Genomic DNA, 16,159 nt, shown 5'->3' with positions numbered 1-16,159 from the left:
TCTTGAATCTCAAAGGCAGTCATTGTTACACAAAAGAGACTATCATATCTGTGTAGCTGAAAACGTTCACAGAAGTTAAAGTAAAATCTAAATATGAAAAGCATTTTATAATCCTCAACTAAATCCTATGCTACTTTTACAGGTGTAAAAACAGCAGAAATATAGACAGTGCTTACGAAAAAAAAAAAAAAAAAACCCTCATTCAGTAACCCATCTTGACGATTTCCTGAAGGACGCTACACATAAGAAAGGATCATATCTTATGAAGACTGCTGAGAAAAATGTCAAATTTATGAACATAATATATTTGCTTGAAAGCATTAGTTATGCCGAATATCAGCAAGACATAAGAGAAGTGTATTCTTCGTCTTGTTTAGATTTTAAATGTTGATGCTAGTCTAAGCATCTTCTTGACAGAGAAGTTATTAAATACAAGAAAAAAAGTAAATATAATGTGAATAAATATATATGTCCCAGATGATTCGCACGATCACACATAAATACTAATTAGGCGATACAAAGAAACTAAGATGCTGAATATTTAGTATGATAAAATTTCAACAGTTTAATTTTGGAAATTAAACTTTTCACATAGATATATATATATATATATTCGAACGTTCAGAATCATTATGCAATGCAAAATATATTCTCCATAAAGGCATTACAAAACACAAATAAAGAAAAATGACAAGAAAATATATTTCAAAATGCATGACCACGAATCATACTTAGACACCATATTTGTGCGCATACTACACTAGCGTACACTCGCCCATTTGTATGCTCGGGCTTCTTCACGACATTCGCCGACTTTAAAATAAAATCACTAACCGCAAACATACGGATGACAGAAGGAGGTGGAGTATTGCTTGTAGATTACAGGAAGGCTCATCTCAAGAGCAGGTGGTTACAGAGTTCAATGTAACAGCCAGAGTCGACTGAAATTTGTGTAACAGTTTCAGACCGAGATATCTGTGTCAAGAAGACCGGGATCCACAACGACGAATAACGTATATTATTAGGCATTTTCAGCGCGGACACAGAGTACTGCTTCAGGTGCACAGCTCTCACGTGAGCTGTTTGCTTCCACTGAAATACGAGTTTTATGGTCTAAAGTTGCCAAACGCCTTTATGAGGTAGGAGCGTATGCCGGAACACGCGCTCTTTGCGTCCTACTCACTGCAGCAATCAAGAGAGCGCGTTTAGCATAGTGCAGACAACATGCGCCTTGGAGTAGACTTCGGAAAATCACCGCGTTTTCCATGCATCAGAAGACATTTAGCCTGGACACTATTTCAGCGTACCTGTAACAAAAGAGAGCGTGGAAAACTTTAACATTCCTTCCTCATCAGGGAAAAGATCATTAGAGTGGTACAGGTGTAATGGTTCGGGCATTCGTTATCTTGGACCGCCGAACACCTCTGTATCTGCTTGACGAAAGCTCTCTCACTGATCTGAGGTGCAGAGAGGAAATCCTAAATCCTTATGTTGGAATTTTCATGGGCCGCAGATTGTGCCGGAGTCCTCTTAATGGCGACAACGCTCATCCACATAGGGATCAGTTGGTAAACGTAAACAACAAGAACGGTTATAGAGAGCTCACAGCCCTATATTCCACTTTTCACCTGCATTGGCTTTGGGTCCTTATTAATGCAAAACAACACTCCTCTACATAGGAGTAAGCTGGTCGATGATTGCCAAGAGATTCATTCATGAAATGGCCAGCCAGTCAGTCATCTTCTCAATAGAAAGTCTAGATACGAAGCATTCAATAATAAGGCGGCTTCATAATGTGCCGAAATAGCTCAGTTGGGAGAGCGTTAGACTGAAGATCTAAAGGTCCCTGGTTCGATCCCGGGTTTCGGCAGAGCCATAATTCTCGGTAGTATAGTGGTGAGTATCCCCGCCTGTCACGCGGCAGACCGGGGTTCGATTCCCAGCCGGGGAGATGCTTTTTAAAATATTTCAATGTATTTCAACAGCATCATGTTTCTCTTGTCTACTCACACAATATTTAAAACGGTGATAATGTCATTATAATAAATAACAAATATATTCTTCTAATTTGCAACGTAGGTAAAATTTTTAAAAACAAAATTTCGTTAAGAATAAAATAGTTTTACTTCAAAATCGATGAAGAATTTGACAATCAGTAATTATGTAAAATTATTTTCACCTTAACCCTATAGAATATGTCTACGACGCTTTTCGGAGGGCAAATTCATCTCGTTATCCCCCTTTGAGAAGCAGGAGACGGGGACGCCTCAACAAAATCTTGTCCAGTACGCCGTCACGCTGTGTATGCGGTCTCCCTGTAGTAACAGCGGACCATACTGCCTGTTAGATTAATTTTCAGTAAAATAATACAAAGTGGATTTTAAAATTCCCTGGACTATGAGCTTTACTCACATTCATGAGTACACAATTACTACGTAATCATGAGTACATACTATATCCTTCATTTTCCAATCATATTATTATCCAAACAACCGTGAACGTTTCGATCTGAAAAATGCACCAAACGAACAGAAAATCTATGCAGATCTTCCCAAATAAGTGCTGAGATAACCGGAGAAGGTTGTAGCAAGCAACAGAGAAATCATGGTATATATGAAAATTTGAAAGGCATTTTGAAGAAAGTTCCGAATGAGAATGTATAAAGTGTACAAGGTGCCTGTTTCGTAGCATTTTATCGAGCTGAATGTTATTAAATGTGTAATAAATAAGACGAATGTGTATTTTACTACTGAATAGATAGACATGTATAGGAAATTCTCCGACTTCAGATAAAGAATGTATTCAAAATTACACTATATGTAAATAAAAATAGCGAAATGTTTCATATACGTCATTTTCTTCATTTGATGCATTCCTTTTCCTGAATATTAGTTATCGGAAGTCGTATCAGTCCCACCTTCTTCGAATAATCAAATTTCTCTTGCATTAAACGCCCACGGTCGTCTGCCTTTCCACTTTTTGTAGCTTTCCTCTACTATTTCATATTCTTTAATTAATATCTATCGACTCCAATTTCGCATCAAATATAAATAATACTTAATTAAAGAGTTCCATACCTGTGTAACGTTAGGAAATGATTGAAAGCACCATTAAATGAGTAATTTTAGGAAATGATTGTTACTGCGTTATTTCCTGTAATTCATGCATAATGATCACTAAAACAGTGACTGAAACACCGCAACAACATCTTACCCAGATATGCATTTCTGAATAATATCCAGGTTCACAAAAATAATCGCTGAAAGAAAAATGGAAATACTGAAACATCACCTTCTCAATAGAAAGTCTAGATGTGAAGCATTCAATAAAAAGGCGACTTTATAATGTGCCGAAATAGCTCAGTTGGGAGAGCGTTAGACTGAAGATCTAAAGGTCCCTGGTTCGATCCCGGGTTTCGGCAGAGCCATAATCCTCGGTAGTATAGTGGTGAGTATCCCCGCCTGTCACGCGGGAGACCGGGGTTCGATTCCCCGCCGGGGAGATGATTTGAAAAATATTTCAATGTATTTCAACAGCATCATTTTTCTCTTGTGTACTCGCATAATATTTAAAATGGTGATAAAATCATTATAATAAATAAAAAATAAACTCTTCTAATTTGCAATGAAAGAAAAATTTTTGAAAACAAGATTTCAGTAAGAATAAAATAGTTTTACTTCAAAATCGATGAAGAATTTAACAATCGATAATTATGGAAAATTATTTTACTTCATATTCTCAGAAAACCGAATTCAATACGGTATGTTTCTTTACCTAAATATAAGATACTTTAACTAAAATTCTTTAAATTTCACCTGCAACTGACCTTCTACGCTTCTTTTCACCACTCCAAAGAAAAAAATGTTAAAAAGAGCTATTGTTTCCGATTTCGATAAAATCACGCTAAAAATAGATGAAGATTTTTCCAACATATGCATTACCTTTCTCCGAAATGATGTAAATGCTTTTCCCAATGGAACGTAATTTAATCATTTGTAATTTTAAAACTTTTAATACTAAAACTTTCTTTGCGATTTTGCATAATAACGTAGGTTTTGGGATTTCAGTTTTGTTCTTTTTACCTCCCTCAACTACAGTTAAGCATTGCCAGTTTAATCAGCTCTCATTATGTGTAAATATAATTTTACAGTTTGTATCTTGAATCTCAAAGGCAGTCATTGTTACACAAAAGAGACTATCATATCTGTGTAGCTGAAAACGTTCACAGAAGTTAAAGTAAAATCTAAATATGAAAAGCATTTTATAATCCTCAACTAAATCCTATGCTACTTTTACAGGTGTAAAAACAGCAGAAATATAGACAGTGCTTATGAAAAAAAAAAAAAAAAAAAAAAAAAAAAAAAAAAAAAAAAAAAAAACCCTCATTCAGTAACCCATTTTGACGATTTCCTGAAGGACGCTACACATAAGAAAGGATCATATCTTATGAAGACTGCTGAGAAAAATGTCAAATTTATGAACATAATATATTTGCTTGAAAGCATTAGTTATGCCGAATATCAGCAAGACATAAGAGAAGTGTATTCTTCGTCTTTTTTAGATTTTAAATGTTGATGCTAGTCTAAGCATCTTCTTGACAGAGAAGCTATTAAATACAAGAAAAAAAGTAAATATAATGTGAATAAATATATATGTCCCAGATGATTCGCACGATCACACATAAATACTAATTAGGCGATACAAAGAAACTAAGATGCTGAATATTTAGTATGATAAAATTTCAACAGTTTAATTTTGGAAATTAAACTTTTCACATAGATATATATATATATATATATATTCGAACGTTCAGAATCATTATGCAATGCAAAATATATTCTCCATAAAGGCATTACAAAACACAAATAAAGAAAAATGACAAGAAAATATATTTCAAAATGCATGACCACGAATCATACTTAGACACCATATTTGTGCGCATACTACACTAGCGTACACTCGCCCATTTGTATGCTCGGGCTTCTTCACGACATTCGCCGACTTTAAAATAAAATCACTAACCGCAAACATACGGATGACAGAAGGAGGTGGAGTATTGCTTGTAGATTACAGGAAGGCTCATCTCAAGAGCAGGTGGTTACAGAGTTCAATGTAACAGCCAGAGTCGACTGAAATTTGTGTAACAGTTTCAGACCGAGATATCTGTGTCAAGAAGACCGGGATCCACAACGACGAATAACGTATATTATTAGGCATTTTCAGCGCGGACACAGAGTACTGCTTCAGGTGCACAGCTCTCACGTGAGCTGTTTGCTTCCACTGAAATACGAGTTTTATGGTCTAAAGTTGCCAAACGCCTTTATGAGGTAGGAGCGTATGCCGGAACACGCGCTCTTTGCGTCCTACTCACTGCAGCAATCAAGAGAGCGCGTTTAGCATAGTGCAGACAACATGCGCCTTGGAGTAGACTTCGGAAAATCACCGCGTTTTCCATGCATCAGAAGACATTTAGCCTGGACACTATTTCAGCGTACCTGTAACAAAAGAGAGCGTGGAAAACTTTAACATTCCTTCCTCATCAGGGAAAAGATCATTAGAGTGGTACAGGTGTAATGGTTCGGGCATTCGTTATGTTGGACCGCCGAACACCTCTGCATCTGCTTGACGAAAGCTCTCTCACTGATCTGAGGTGCAGAGAGGAAATCCTAAACCCTTATGTTGGACTTTTCATGGGCCGCAGTTTGTGCCGGAGTCCTCTTAATGGCGACAACGCTCATCCACATAGGGATCAGTTGGTAAACGTAAACAACAAGAACGGTTATAGAGAGCTCACAGCCCTATATTCCACTTTTCACCTGCATTGGCTTTGGGTCCTTATTAATGCAAAACAACACTCCTCTACATAGGAGTAAGCTGGTCGATGATTGCCAAGAGATTCATTCATGAAATGGCCAGCCAGTCAGTCATCTTCTCAATAGAAAGTCTAGATACGAAGCATTCAATAATAAGGCGGCTTCATAATGTGCCGAAATAGCTCAGTTGGGAGTGCGTTAGACTGAAGATCTAAAGGTCCCTGGTTCGATCCCGGGTTTCGGCAGAGCCATAATTCTCGGTAGTATAGTGGTGAGTATCCCCGCCTGTCACGCGGCACACCGGGGTTCGATTCCCCGCCGGGGAGATGCTTTTTAAAATATTTCAATGTATTTCAACAGCATCATGTTTCTCTTGTCTACTCACATAATATTTAAAACGGTGATAAAGTCATTATAATAAATAACAAATATATTCTTCTAATTTGCAACGTAGGTAAAATTTTTAAAAACAAAATTTCGTTAAGAATAAAATAGTTTTACTTCAAAATCGATGAAGAATTTGACAATCAGTAATTATGTAAAATTATTTTCACCTTAACCCTATAGAATATGTCTACGACGCTTTTCGGAGGGCAAATTCATCTCGTTATCCCCCTTTGAGAAGCAGGAGACGGGGACGCCTCAACAAAATCTTGTCCAGTACGCCGTCACGCTGTGTATGCGGTCTCCCTGTAGTAACAGGGGACCATACTGCCTGTTAGATTAATTTTCAGTAAAATAATACAAAGAGGATTTTAAAATTCCCTGGACTATGAGCATTACTCACATTCATGAGTACACAATTACTACGTAATCATGAGTACATACTATATCCTTCATTTTCCAATCATATTATTATCCAAACAACCGTGAACGTTTCGATCTGAAAAATGCACCAAACGAACAGTAAATCTATGCAGATCTTCCCAAATAAGTGCTGAGATAACCGGAGAAGGTTGTAGCAAGCAACAGAGAAATCATCGTATATATGAAAATTTGAAAGGCATTTTGAAGAAAGTTCCGAATGAGAATATACAAAGTGTACAAGGTGCCTGTTTCGTAGCATTTTATCGAGCTGAATGTTATTAAATGTGTAATAAATAAGACGAATGTGTATTTTACTACTGAATAGATAGACATGTATAGGAAATTCTCCGACTTCAGATAAAGAATGTTTTCAAAGTTACACTATAGGTAAATAAAAATAGCGAAATGTTTCATATACGTCATTTTCTTCATTTAATGCATTCCTTTTCCTGAATATTAGTTATCGGAAGTCGTATCAGTCCCACCTTCTTGGAATAATCAAATTTCTCTTGCATTAAACGCCCACGGTCGTCTGCCTTTCCAATTTTGTAGCTTTTCTGTACTATTTCATCTTCTTTAATTAATATCTATCGACTCCAATTCCGCATCAAATATAAATAATACTTAATTAAAGAGTTCCATACCTGTGTAACGTTAGGAAATGATTGAAAGCACCATTAAATGAGTAATTTTAGGAAATGATTGTTACTGTGTTATTTCCTGTAATTCATGGATAATGATCACTAAAACAGTGACTGAAACACCGCAACAACATCTTACCCAGATATGCATTTCTGATTAATATCCAGGTTCACAAAAATAATCGCTGAAAGAAAAAATGGAAATACTGAAACATCACCTTCTCAATAGAAAGTCTAGATATGAAGCATTCAATAAAAAGGGGACTTGATAATGTGCCGAAATAGCTCAGCTGGGAGAGCGTTAGACTGAAGATCTGAAGATCTAAAGGTCCCTGGTTCGATCCCGGGTTTCGGCAGAGCCATAATCCTCGGTAGTATAGTGGTGAGTATCCCCGCCTGTCACGCGGGAGACCGGGGTTCGATTCCCCGCCGGGGAGATGATTTGAAAAATATTTCAATGTATTTCAACAGCATCATTTTTCTCTTGTGTACTCGCATAATATTTAAAATGGTGATAAAATCATTATAATAAATAAAAAATAAATTCTTCTAATTTGCAATGAAAGAAAAATTTTTGAAAACAAGATTTCAGTAAGAATAAAATAGTTTTACTTCAAAATCGATGAAGAATTTAACAATCGATAATTATGGAAAATTATTTTACTTCATATTCTCAGAAAACCGAATTCAATACGGTATGTTTCTTTACCTAAAAATAAGATACTTTAACTAAAATTCTTTAAATTTCACCTGCAACTGACCTTCTACGCTTCTTTTCACCACTCCAAAGAAAAAAATGTTAAAAAGAGCTATTGTTTCCGATTTCGATAAAATCACGCTAAAAATAGATGAAGATTTTTCCAACATATGCATTACCTTTCTCCGAAATGATGTAAATGCTTTTCCCAATGGAACGTAATTTAATCATTTGTAATTTTAAAACTTTTAATACTAAAACTTTCTTTGCGATTTTGCATAATAACGTAGGTTTTGGGATTTCAGTTTTGTTCTTTTTACCTCCCTCAACTACAGTTAAGCATTGCCAGTTTAATCAGCTCTCATTATGTGTAAATATAATTTTACAGTTTGTATCTTGAATCTCAAAGGCAGTCATTGTTACACAAAAGAGACTATCATATCTGTGTAGCTGAAAACGTTCACAGAAGTTAAAGTAAAATCTAAATATGAAAAGCATTTTATAATCCTCAACTAAATCCTATGCTACTTTTACAGGTGTAAAAACAGCAGAAATATAGACAGTGCTTATAAAAAAAAAAAAAAAAAAAAAAAAAAAAAAAAAAAAAACCCCTCATTCAGTAACCCATTTTGACGATTTCCTGAAGGACGCTACACATAAGAAAGGATCATATCTTATGAAGACTGCTGAGAAAAATGTCAAATTTATGAACATAATATATTTGCTTGAAAGCATTAGTTATGCCGAATATCAGCAAGACATAAGAGAAGTGTATTCTTCGTCTTTTTTAGATTTTAAATGTTGATGCTAGTCTAAGCATCTTCTTGACAGAGAAGCTATTAAATACAAGAAAAAAAGTAAATATAATGTGAATAAATATATATGTCCCAGATGATTCGCACGATCACACATAAATACTAATTAGGCGATACAAAGAAACTAAGATGCTGAATATTTAGTATGATAAAATTTCAACAGTTTAATTTTGGAAATTAAACTTTTCACATAGATATATATATATATATATATATTCGAACGTTCAGAATCATTATGCAATGCAAAATATATTCTCCATAAAGGCATTACAAAACACAAATAAAGAAAAATGACAAGAAAATATATTTCAAAATGCATGACCACGAATCATACTTAGACACCATATTTGTGCGCATACTACACTAGCGTACACTCGCCCATTTGTAGGCTCGGGCTTCTTCACGACATTCGCCGACTTTAAAATAAAATCACTAACCGCAAACATACGGATGACAGAAGGAGGTGGAGTATTGCTTGTAGATTACAGGAAGGCTCATCTCAAGAGCAGGTGGTTACAGAGTTCAATGTAACAGCCAGAGTCGACTGAAATTTGTGTAACAGTTTCAGACCGAGATATCTGTGTCAAGAAGACCGGGATCCACAACGACGAATAACGTATATTATTAGGCATTTTCAGCGCGGACACAGAGTACTGCTTCAGGTGCACAGCTCTCACGTGAGCTGTTTGCTTCCACTGAAATACGAGTTTTATGGTCTAAAGTTGCCAAACGCCTTTATGAGGTAGGAGCGTATGCCGGAACACGCGCTCTTTGCGTCCTACTCACTGCAGCAATCAAGAGAGCGCGTTTAGCATAGTGCAGACAACATGCGCCTTGGAGTAGACTTCGGAAAATCACCGCGTTTTCCATGCATCAGAAGACATTTAGCCTGGACACTATTTCAGCGTACCTGTAACAAAAGAGAGCGTGGAAAACTTTAACATTCCTTCCTCATCAGGGAAAAGATCATTAGAGTGGTACAGGTGTAATGGTTCGGGCATTCGTTATGTTGGACCGCCGAACACCTCTGCATCTGCTTGACGAAAGCTCTCTCACTGATCTGAGGTGCAGAGAGGAAATCCTAAACCCTTATGTTGGACTTTTCATGGGCCGCAGTTTGTGCCGGAGTCCTCTTAATGGCGACAACGCTCATCCACATAGGGATCAGTTGGTAAACGTAAACAACAAGAACGGTTATAGAGAGCTCACAGCCCTATATTCCACTTTTCACCTGCATTGGCTTTGGGTCCTTATTAATGCAAAACAACACTCCTCTACATAGGAGTAAGCTGGTCGATGATTGCCAAGAGATTCATTCATGAAATGGCCAGCCAGTCAGTCATCTTCTCAATAGAAAGTCTAGATACGAAGCATTCAATAATAAGGCGGCTTCATAATGTGCCGAAATAGCTCAGTTGGGAGTGCGTTAGACTGAAGATCTAAAGGTCCCTGGTTCGATCCCGGGTTTCGGCAGAGCCATAATTCTCGGTAGTATAGTGGTGAGTATCCCCGCCTGTCACGCGGCACACCGGGGTTCGATTCCCCGCCGGGGAGATGCTTTTTAAAATATTTCAATGTATTTCAACAGCATCATGTTTCTCTTGTCTACTCACATAATATTTAAAACGGTGATAAAGTCATTATAATAAATAACAAATATATTCTTCTAATTTGCAACGTAGGTAAAATTTTTAAAAACAAAATTTCGTTAAGAATAAAATAGTTTTACTTCAAAATCGATGAAGAATTTGACAATCAGTAATTATGTAAAATTATTTTCACCTTAACCCTATAGAATATGTCTACGACGCTTTTCGGAGGGCAAATTCATCTCGTTATCCCCCTTTGAGAAGCAGGAGACGGGGACGCCTCAACAAAATCTTGTCCAGTACGCCGTCACGCTGTGTATGCGGTCTCCCTGTAGTAACAGGGGACCATACTGCCTGTTAGATTAATTTTCAGTAAAATAATACAAAGAGGATTTTAAAATTCCCTGGACTATGAGCATTACTCACATTCATGAGTACACAATTACTACGTAATCATGAGTACATACTATATCCTTCATTTTCCAATCATATTATTATCCAAACAACCGTGAACGTTTCGATCTGAAAAATGCACCAAACGAACAGTAAATCTATGCAGATCTTCCCAAATAAGTGCTGAGATAACCGGAGAAGGTTGTAGCAAGCAACAGAGAAATCATCGTATATATGAAAATTTGAAAGGCATTTTGAAGAAAGTTCCGAATGAGAATATACAAAGTGTACAAGGTGCCTGTTTCGTAGCATTTTATCGAGCTGAATGTTATTAAATGTGTAATAAATAAGACGAATGTGTATTTTACTACTGAATAGATAGACATGTATAGGAAATTCTCCGACTTCAGATAAAGAATGTATTCAAAGTTACACTATATGTAAATAAAAATAGCGAAATGTTTCATATACGTCATTTTCTTCATTTGATGCATTCCTTTTCCTGAATATTAGTTATCGGAAGTCGTATCAGTCCCACCTTCTTCGAATAATCAAATTTCTCTTGCATTAAACGCCCACGGTCGTCTGCCTTTCCACTTTTTGTAGCTTTCCTCTATCTACTATTTCATATTCTTTAATTAATATCTATCGACTCCAATTTCGCATCAAATATAAATAATACTTAATTAAAGAGTTCCATACCTGTGTAACGTTAGGAAATGATTGAAAGCACCATTAAATGAGTAATTTTAGGAAATGATTGTTACTGTGTTATTTCCTGTAATTCATGGATAATGATCACTAAAACAGTGACTGAAACACCGCAACAACATCTTACCCAGATATGCATTTATGAATAATATCCAGGTTCACAAAAATAATCGCTGAAAGAAAAATGGAAATACTGAAACATCACCTTCTCAATAGAAAGTCTAGATGTGAAGCATTCAATAAAAAGGCGACTTGATAATGTGCCGAAATAGCTCAGTTGGGAGAGCGTTAGACTGAAGATCTAAAGGTCCCTGGTTCGATCCCGGGTTTCGGCAGAGCCATAATCCTCGGTAGTATAGTGGTGAGTATCCCCGCCTGTCACGCGGGAGACCGGGGTTCGATTCCCCGCCGGGGAGATGCTTTGTAAAATATTTCAACATATTTCAACAGCATCATTTTTCTCTTGTGTACCCGCATAATATTTAAAATGGTGATAAAATCATTATAATAAATAAAAAAATAAATTCTTCTAATTTGCAATGAAAGAAAAATTTTTGAAAACAAGATTTCAGTAAGAATAAAATAGTTTTACTTCAAAATCGATGAAGAATTTAACAATCGGTAATTATGGAAAATTATTTTACTTCATATTCTCAGAAAACCGAATTCAATACGGTATGTTTCTTTAACTAAATATAAGATACTTTAACTAAAATTCTTTAAATTTCACCTGCAACTGACCTTCTACGCTTCTTTTCCCCACTCCAAAGAAAAAAATGTTAAAAAGAGCTATTGTTTCCGATTTCGATAAAATCACGCTAAAAATAGATGAAGATTTTTCCAACATATGCATTACCTTTCTCCGAAATGATGTAAATGCTTTTCCCAATGGAACGTAATTTAATCATTTGTAATTTTAAAACTTTTAATACTAAAACTTTCTTTGCGATTTTGCATAATAACGTAGGTTTTGGGATTTCAGTTTTGTTCTTTTTACCTCCCTCAACTACAGTTAAGCATTGCCAGTTTAATCAGCTCTCATTATGTGTAAATATAATTTTACAGTTTGTATCTTGAATCTCAAAGGCAGTCATTGTTACACAAAAGAGACTATCATATCTGTGTAGCTGAAAACGTTCACAGAAGTTAAAGTAAAATCTAAATATGAAAAGCATTTTATAATCCTCAACTAAATCCTATGCTACTTTTACAGGTGTAAAAACAGCAGAAATATAGACAGTGCTTACGAAAAAAAAAAAACCCTCATTCAGTAACCCATCTTGACGATTTCCTGAAGGACGCTACACATAAGAAAGGATCATATCTTATGAAGACTGCTGAGAAAAATGTCAAATTTATGAACATAATATATTTGCTTGAAAGCATTAGTTATGCCGAATATCAGCAAGACATAAGAGAAGTGTATTCTTCGTCTTTTTTAGATTTTAAATGTTGATGCTAGTCTAAGCATCTTCTTGACAGAGAAGCTATTAAATACAAGAAAAAAAGTAAATATAATGTGAATAAATATATATGTCCCAGATGATTCGCACGATCACACATAAATACTAATTAGGCGATACAAAGAAACTAAGATGCTGAATATTTAGTATGATAAAATTTCAACAGTTTAATTTTGGAAATTAAACTTTTCACATAGATATATATATATATATATATATTCGAACGTTCAGAATCATTATGCAATGCAAAATATATTCTCCATAAAGGCATTACAAAACACAAATAAAGAAAAATGACAAGAAAATATATTTCAAAATGCATGACCACGAATCATACTTAGACACCATATTTGTGCGCATACTACACTAGCGTACACTCGCCCATTTGTATGCTCGGGCTTCTTCACGACATTCGCCGACTTTAAAATAAAATCACTAACCGCAAACATACGGATGACAGAAGGAGGTGGAGTATTGCTTGTAGATTACAGGAAGGCTCATCTCAAGAGCAGGTGGTTACAGAGTTCAATGTAACAGCCAGAGTCGACTGAAATTTGTGTAACAGTTTCAGACCGAGATATCTGTGTCAAGAAGACCGGGATCCACAACGACGAATAACGTATATTATTAGGCATTTTCAGCGCGGACACAGAGTACTGCTTCAGGTGCACAGCTCTCACGTGAGCTGTTTGCTTCCACTGAAATACGAGTTTTATGGTCTAAAGTTGCCAAACGCCTTTATGAGGTAGGAGCGTATGCCGGAACACGCGCTCTTTGCGTCCTACTCACTGCAGCAATCAAGAGAGCGCGTTTAGCATAGTGCAGACAACATGCGCCTTGGAGTAGACTTCGGAAAATCACCGCGTTTTCCATGCATCAGAAGACATTTAGCCTGGACACTATTTCAGCGTACCTGTAACAAAAGAGAGCGTGGAAAACTTTAACATTCCTTCCTCATCAGGGAAAAGATCATTAGAGTGGTACAGGTGTAATGGTTCGGGCATTCGTTATGTTGGACCGCCGAACACCTCTGCATCTGCTTGACGAAAGCTCTCTCACTGATCTGAGGTGCAGAGAGGAAATCCTAAATCCTTATGTTGGACTTTTCATGGGCCGCAGTTTGTGCCGGAGTCCTCTTAATGGCGACAACGCTCATCCACATAGGGATCAGTTGGTAAACGTAAACAACAAGAACGGTTATAGAGAGCTCACAGCCCTATATTCCACTTTTCACCTGCATTGGCTTTGGGTCCTTATTAATGCAAAACAACACTCCTCTACATAGGAGTAAGCTGGTCGATGATTGCCAAGAGATTCATTCATGAAATGGCCAGCCAGTCAGTCATCTTCTCAATAGAAAGTCTAGATACGAAGCATTCAATAATAAGGCGGCTTCATAATGTGCCGAAATAGCTCAGTTGGGAGTGCGTTAGACTGAAGATCTAAAGGTCCCTGGTTCGATCCCGGGTTTCGGCAGAGCCATAATTCTCGGTAGTATAGTGGTGAGTATCCCCGCCTGTCACGCGGCACACCGGGGTTCGATTCCCCGCCGGGGAGATGCTTTTTAAAATATTTCAATGTATTTCAACAGCATCATGTTTCTCTTGTCTACTCACATAATATTTAAAACGGTGATAAAGTCATTATAATAAATAACAAATATATTCTTCTAATTTGCAACGTAGGTAAAATTTTTAAAAACAAAATTTCGTTAAGAATAAAATAGTTTTACTTCAAAATCGATGAAGAATTTGACAATCAGTAATTATGTAAAATTATTTTCACCTTAACCCTATAGAATATGTCTACGACGCTTTTCGGAGGGCAAATTCATCTCGTTATCCCCCTTTGAGAAGCAGGAGACGGGGACGCCTCAACAAAATCTTGTCCAGTACGCCGTCACGCTGTGTATGCGGTCTCCCTGTAGTAACAGGGGACCATACTGCCTGTTAGATTAATTTTCAGTAAAATAATACAAAGAGGATTTTAAAATTCCCTGGACTATGAGCATTACTCACATTCATGAGTACACAATTACTACGTAATCATGAGTACATACTATATCCTTCATTTTCCAATCATATTATTATCCAAACAACCGTGAACGTTTCGATCTGAAAAATGCACCAAACGAACAGTAAATCTATGCAGATCTTCCCAAATAAGTGCTGAGATAACCGGAGAAGGTTGTAGCAAGCAACAGAGAAATCATCGTATATATGAAAATTTGAAAGGCATTTTGAAGAAAGTTCCGAATGAGAATATACAAAGTGTACAAGGTGCCTGTTTCGTAGCATTTTATCGAGCTGAATGTTATTAAATGTGTAATAAATAAGACGAATGTGTATTTTACTACTGAATAGATAGACATGTATAGGAAATTCTCCGACTTCAGATAAAGAATGTATTCAAAGTTACACTATATGTAAATAAAAATAGCGAAATGTTTCATATACGTCATTTTCTTCATTTGATGCATTCCTTTTCCTGAATATTAGTTATCGGAAGTCGTATCAGTCCCACCTTCTTCGAATAATCAAATTTCTCTTGCATTAAACGCCCACGGTCGTCTGCCTTTCCACTTTTTGTAGCTTTCCTCTATCTACTATTTCATATTCTTTAATTAATATCTATCGACTCCAATTTCGCATCAAATATAAATAATACTTAATTAAAGAGTTCCATACCTGTGTAACGTTAGGAAATGATTGAAAGCACCATTAAATGAGTAATTTTAGGAAATGATTGTTACTGTGTTATTTCCTGTAATTCATGGATAATGATCACTAAAACAGTGACTGAAACACCGCAACAACATCTTACCCAGATATGCATTTATGAATAATATCCAGGTTCACAAAAATAATCGCTGAAAGAAAAATGGAAATACTGAAACATCACCTTCTCAATAGAAAGTCTAGATGTGAAGCATTCAATAAAAAGGCGACTTGATAATGTGCCGAAATAGCTCAGTTGGGAGAGCGTTAGACTGAAGATCTAAAGGTCCCTGGTTCGATCCCGGGTTTCGGCAGAGCCATAATCCTCGGTAGTATAGTGGTGAGTATCCCCGCCTGTCACGCGGGAGACCGGGGTTCGATTCCCCGCCGGGGAGATGCTTTGTAAAATATTTCAACATATTTCAACAGCATCATTTTTCTCTTGTGTACCCGCATAATATTTAAAATGGTGATAAAATCATTATAATAAATAAAAAAATAAATTCTTCTAAT

At 36.3% G+C, this 16,159-nt stretch overlaps 1 protein-coding gene and 12 non-coding genes across 13 annotated transcripts in view; 12 read left to right on the top strand and 1 right to left on the bottom strand.

The window, feature by feature from the left end:
* The window catches only part of LOC118195034 (menorin-like), a 248,185-nt gene that overhangs the window by 71,985 nt on the left and 160,041 nt on the right, over positions 1-16,159 (bottom strand). The window lies entirely within an intron of this gene.
* TRNAF-GAA (transfer RNA phenylalanine (anticodon GAA)) lies at positions 1,798-1,870 on the top strand. The gene has a single exon. It is a non-coding gene; the product is annotated as a tRNA-Phe (tRNA).
* TRNAF-GAA (transfer RNA phenylalanine (anticodon GAA)) lies at positions 3,349-3,421 on the top strand. The gene has a single exon. It is a non-coding gene; the product is annotated as a tRNA-Phe (tRNA).
* TRNAD-GUC (transfer RNA aspartic acid (anticodon GUC)) lies at positions 3,431-3,502 on the top strand. Its single transcript has one exon. It is a non-coding gene; the product is annotated as a tRNA-Asp (tRNA).
* TRNAF-GAA (transfer RNA phenylalanine (anticodon GAA)) lies at positions 5,986-6,058 on the top strand. The gene has a single exon. It is a non-coding gene; the product is annotated as a tRNA-Phe (tRNA).
* On the top strand, positions 7,537-7,617 carry TRNAF-GAA (transfer RNA phenylalanine (anticodon GAA)). Its single transcript is given in 2 exon segments — positions 7,537-7,573; positions 7,582-7,617. It is a non-coding gene; the product is annotated as a tRNA-Phe (tRNA).
* Positions 7,627-7,698, top strand: TRNAD-GUC (transfer RNA aspartic acid (anticodon GUC)). Its single transcript has one exon. It is a non-coding gene; the product is annotated as a tRNA-Asp (tRNA).
* On the top strand, positions 10,174-10,246 carry TRNAF-GAA (transfer RNA phenylalanine (anticodon GAA)). The gene has a single exon. It is a non-coding gene; the product is annotated as a tRNA-Phe (tRNA).
* Positions 11,729-11,801, top strand: TRNAF-GAA (transfer RNA phenylalanine (anticodon GAA)). The gene has a single exon. It is a non-coding gene; the product is annotated as a tRNA-Phe (tRNA).
* TRNAD-GUC (transfer RNA aspartic acid (anticodon GUC)) lies at positions 11,811-11,882 on the top strand. The gene has a single exon. It is a non-coding gene; the product is annotated as a tRNA-Asp (tRNA).
* On the top strand, positions 14,333-14,405 carry TRNAF-GAA (transfer RNA phenylalanine (anticodon GAA)). Its single transcript has one exon. It is a non-coding gene; the product is annotated as a tRNA-Phe (tRNA).
* TRNAF-GAA (transfer RNA phenylalanine (anticodon GAA)) lies at positions 15,888-15,960 on the top strand. The gene has a single exon. It is a non-coding gene; the product is annotated as a tRNA-Phe (tRNA).
* On the top strand, positions 15,970-16,041 carry TRNAD-GUC (transfer RNA aspartic acid (anticodon GUC)). Its single transcript has one exon. It is a non-coding gene; the product is annotated as a tRNA-Asp (tRNA).

The sequence above is a fragment of the Stegodyphus dumicola genome, chromosome 7, assembly GCF_044657685.1.
Source record: "Stegodyphus dumicola isolate Sdum_Otavi_A_Nest chromosome 7, ASM4465768v1".
In the NCBI taxonomy this organism is placed as follows: domain Eukaryota; kingdom Metazoa; phylum Arthropoda; class Arachnida; order Araneae; family Eresidae; genus Stegodyphus; species Stegodyphus dumicola.
This window is presented reverse-complemented; position numbering and strand designations above follow the sequence as displayed.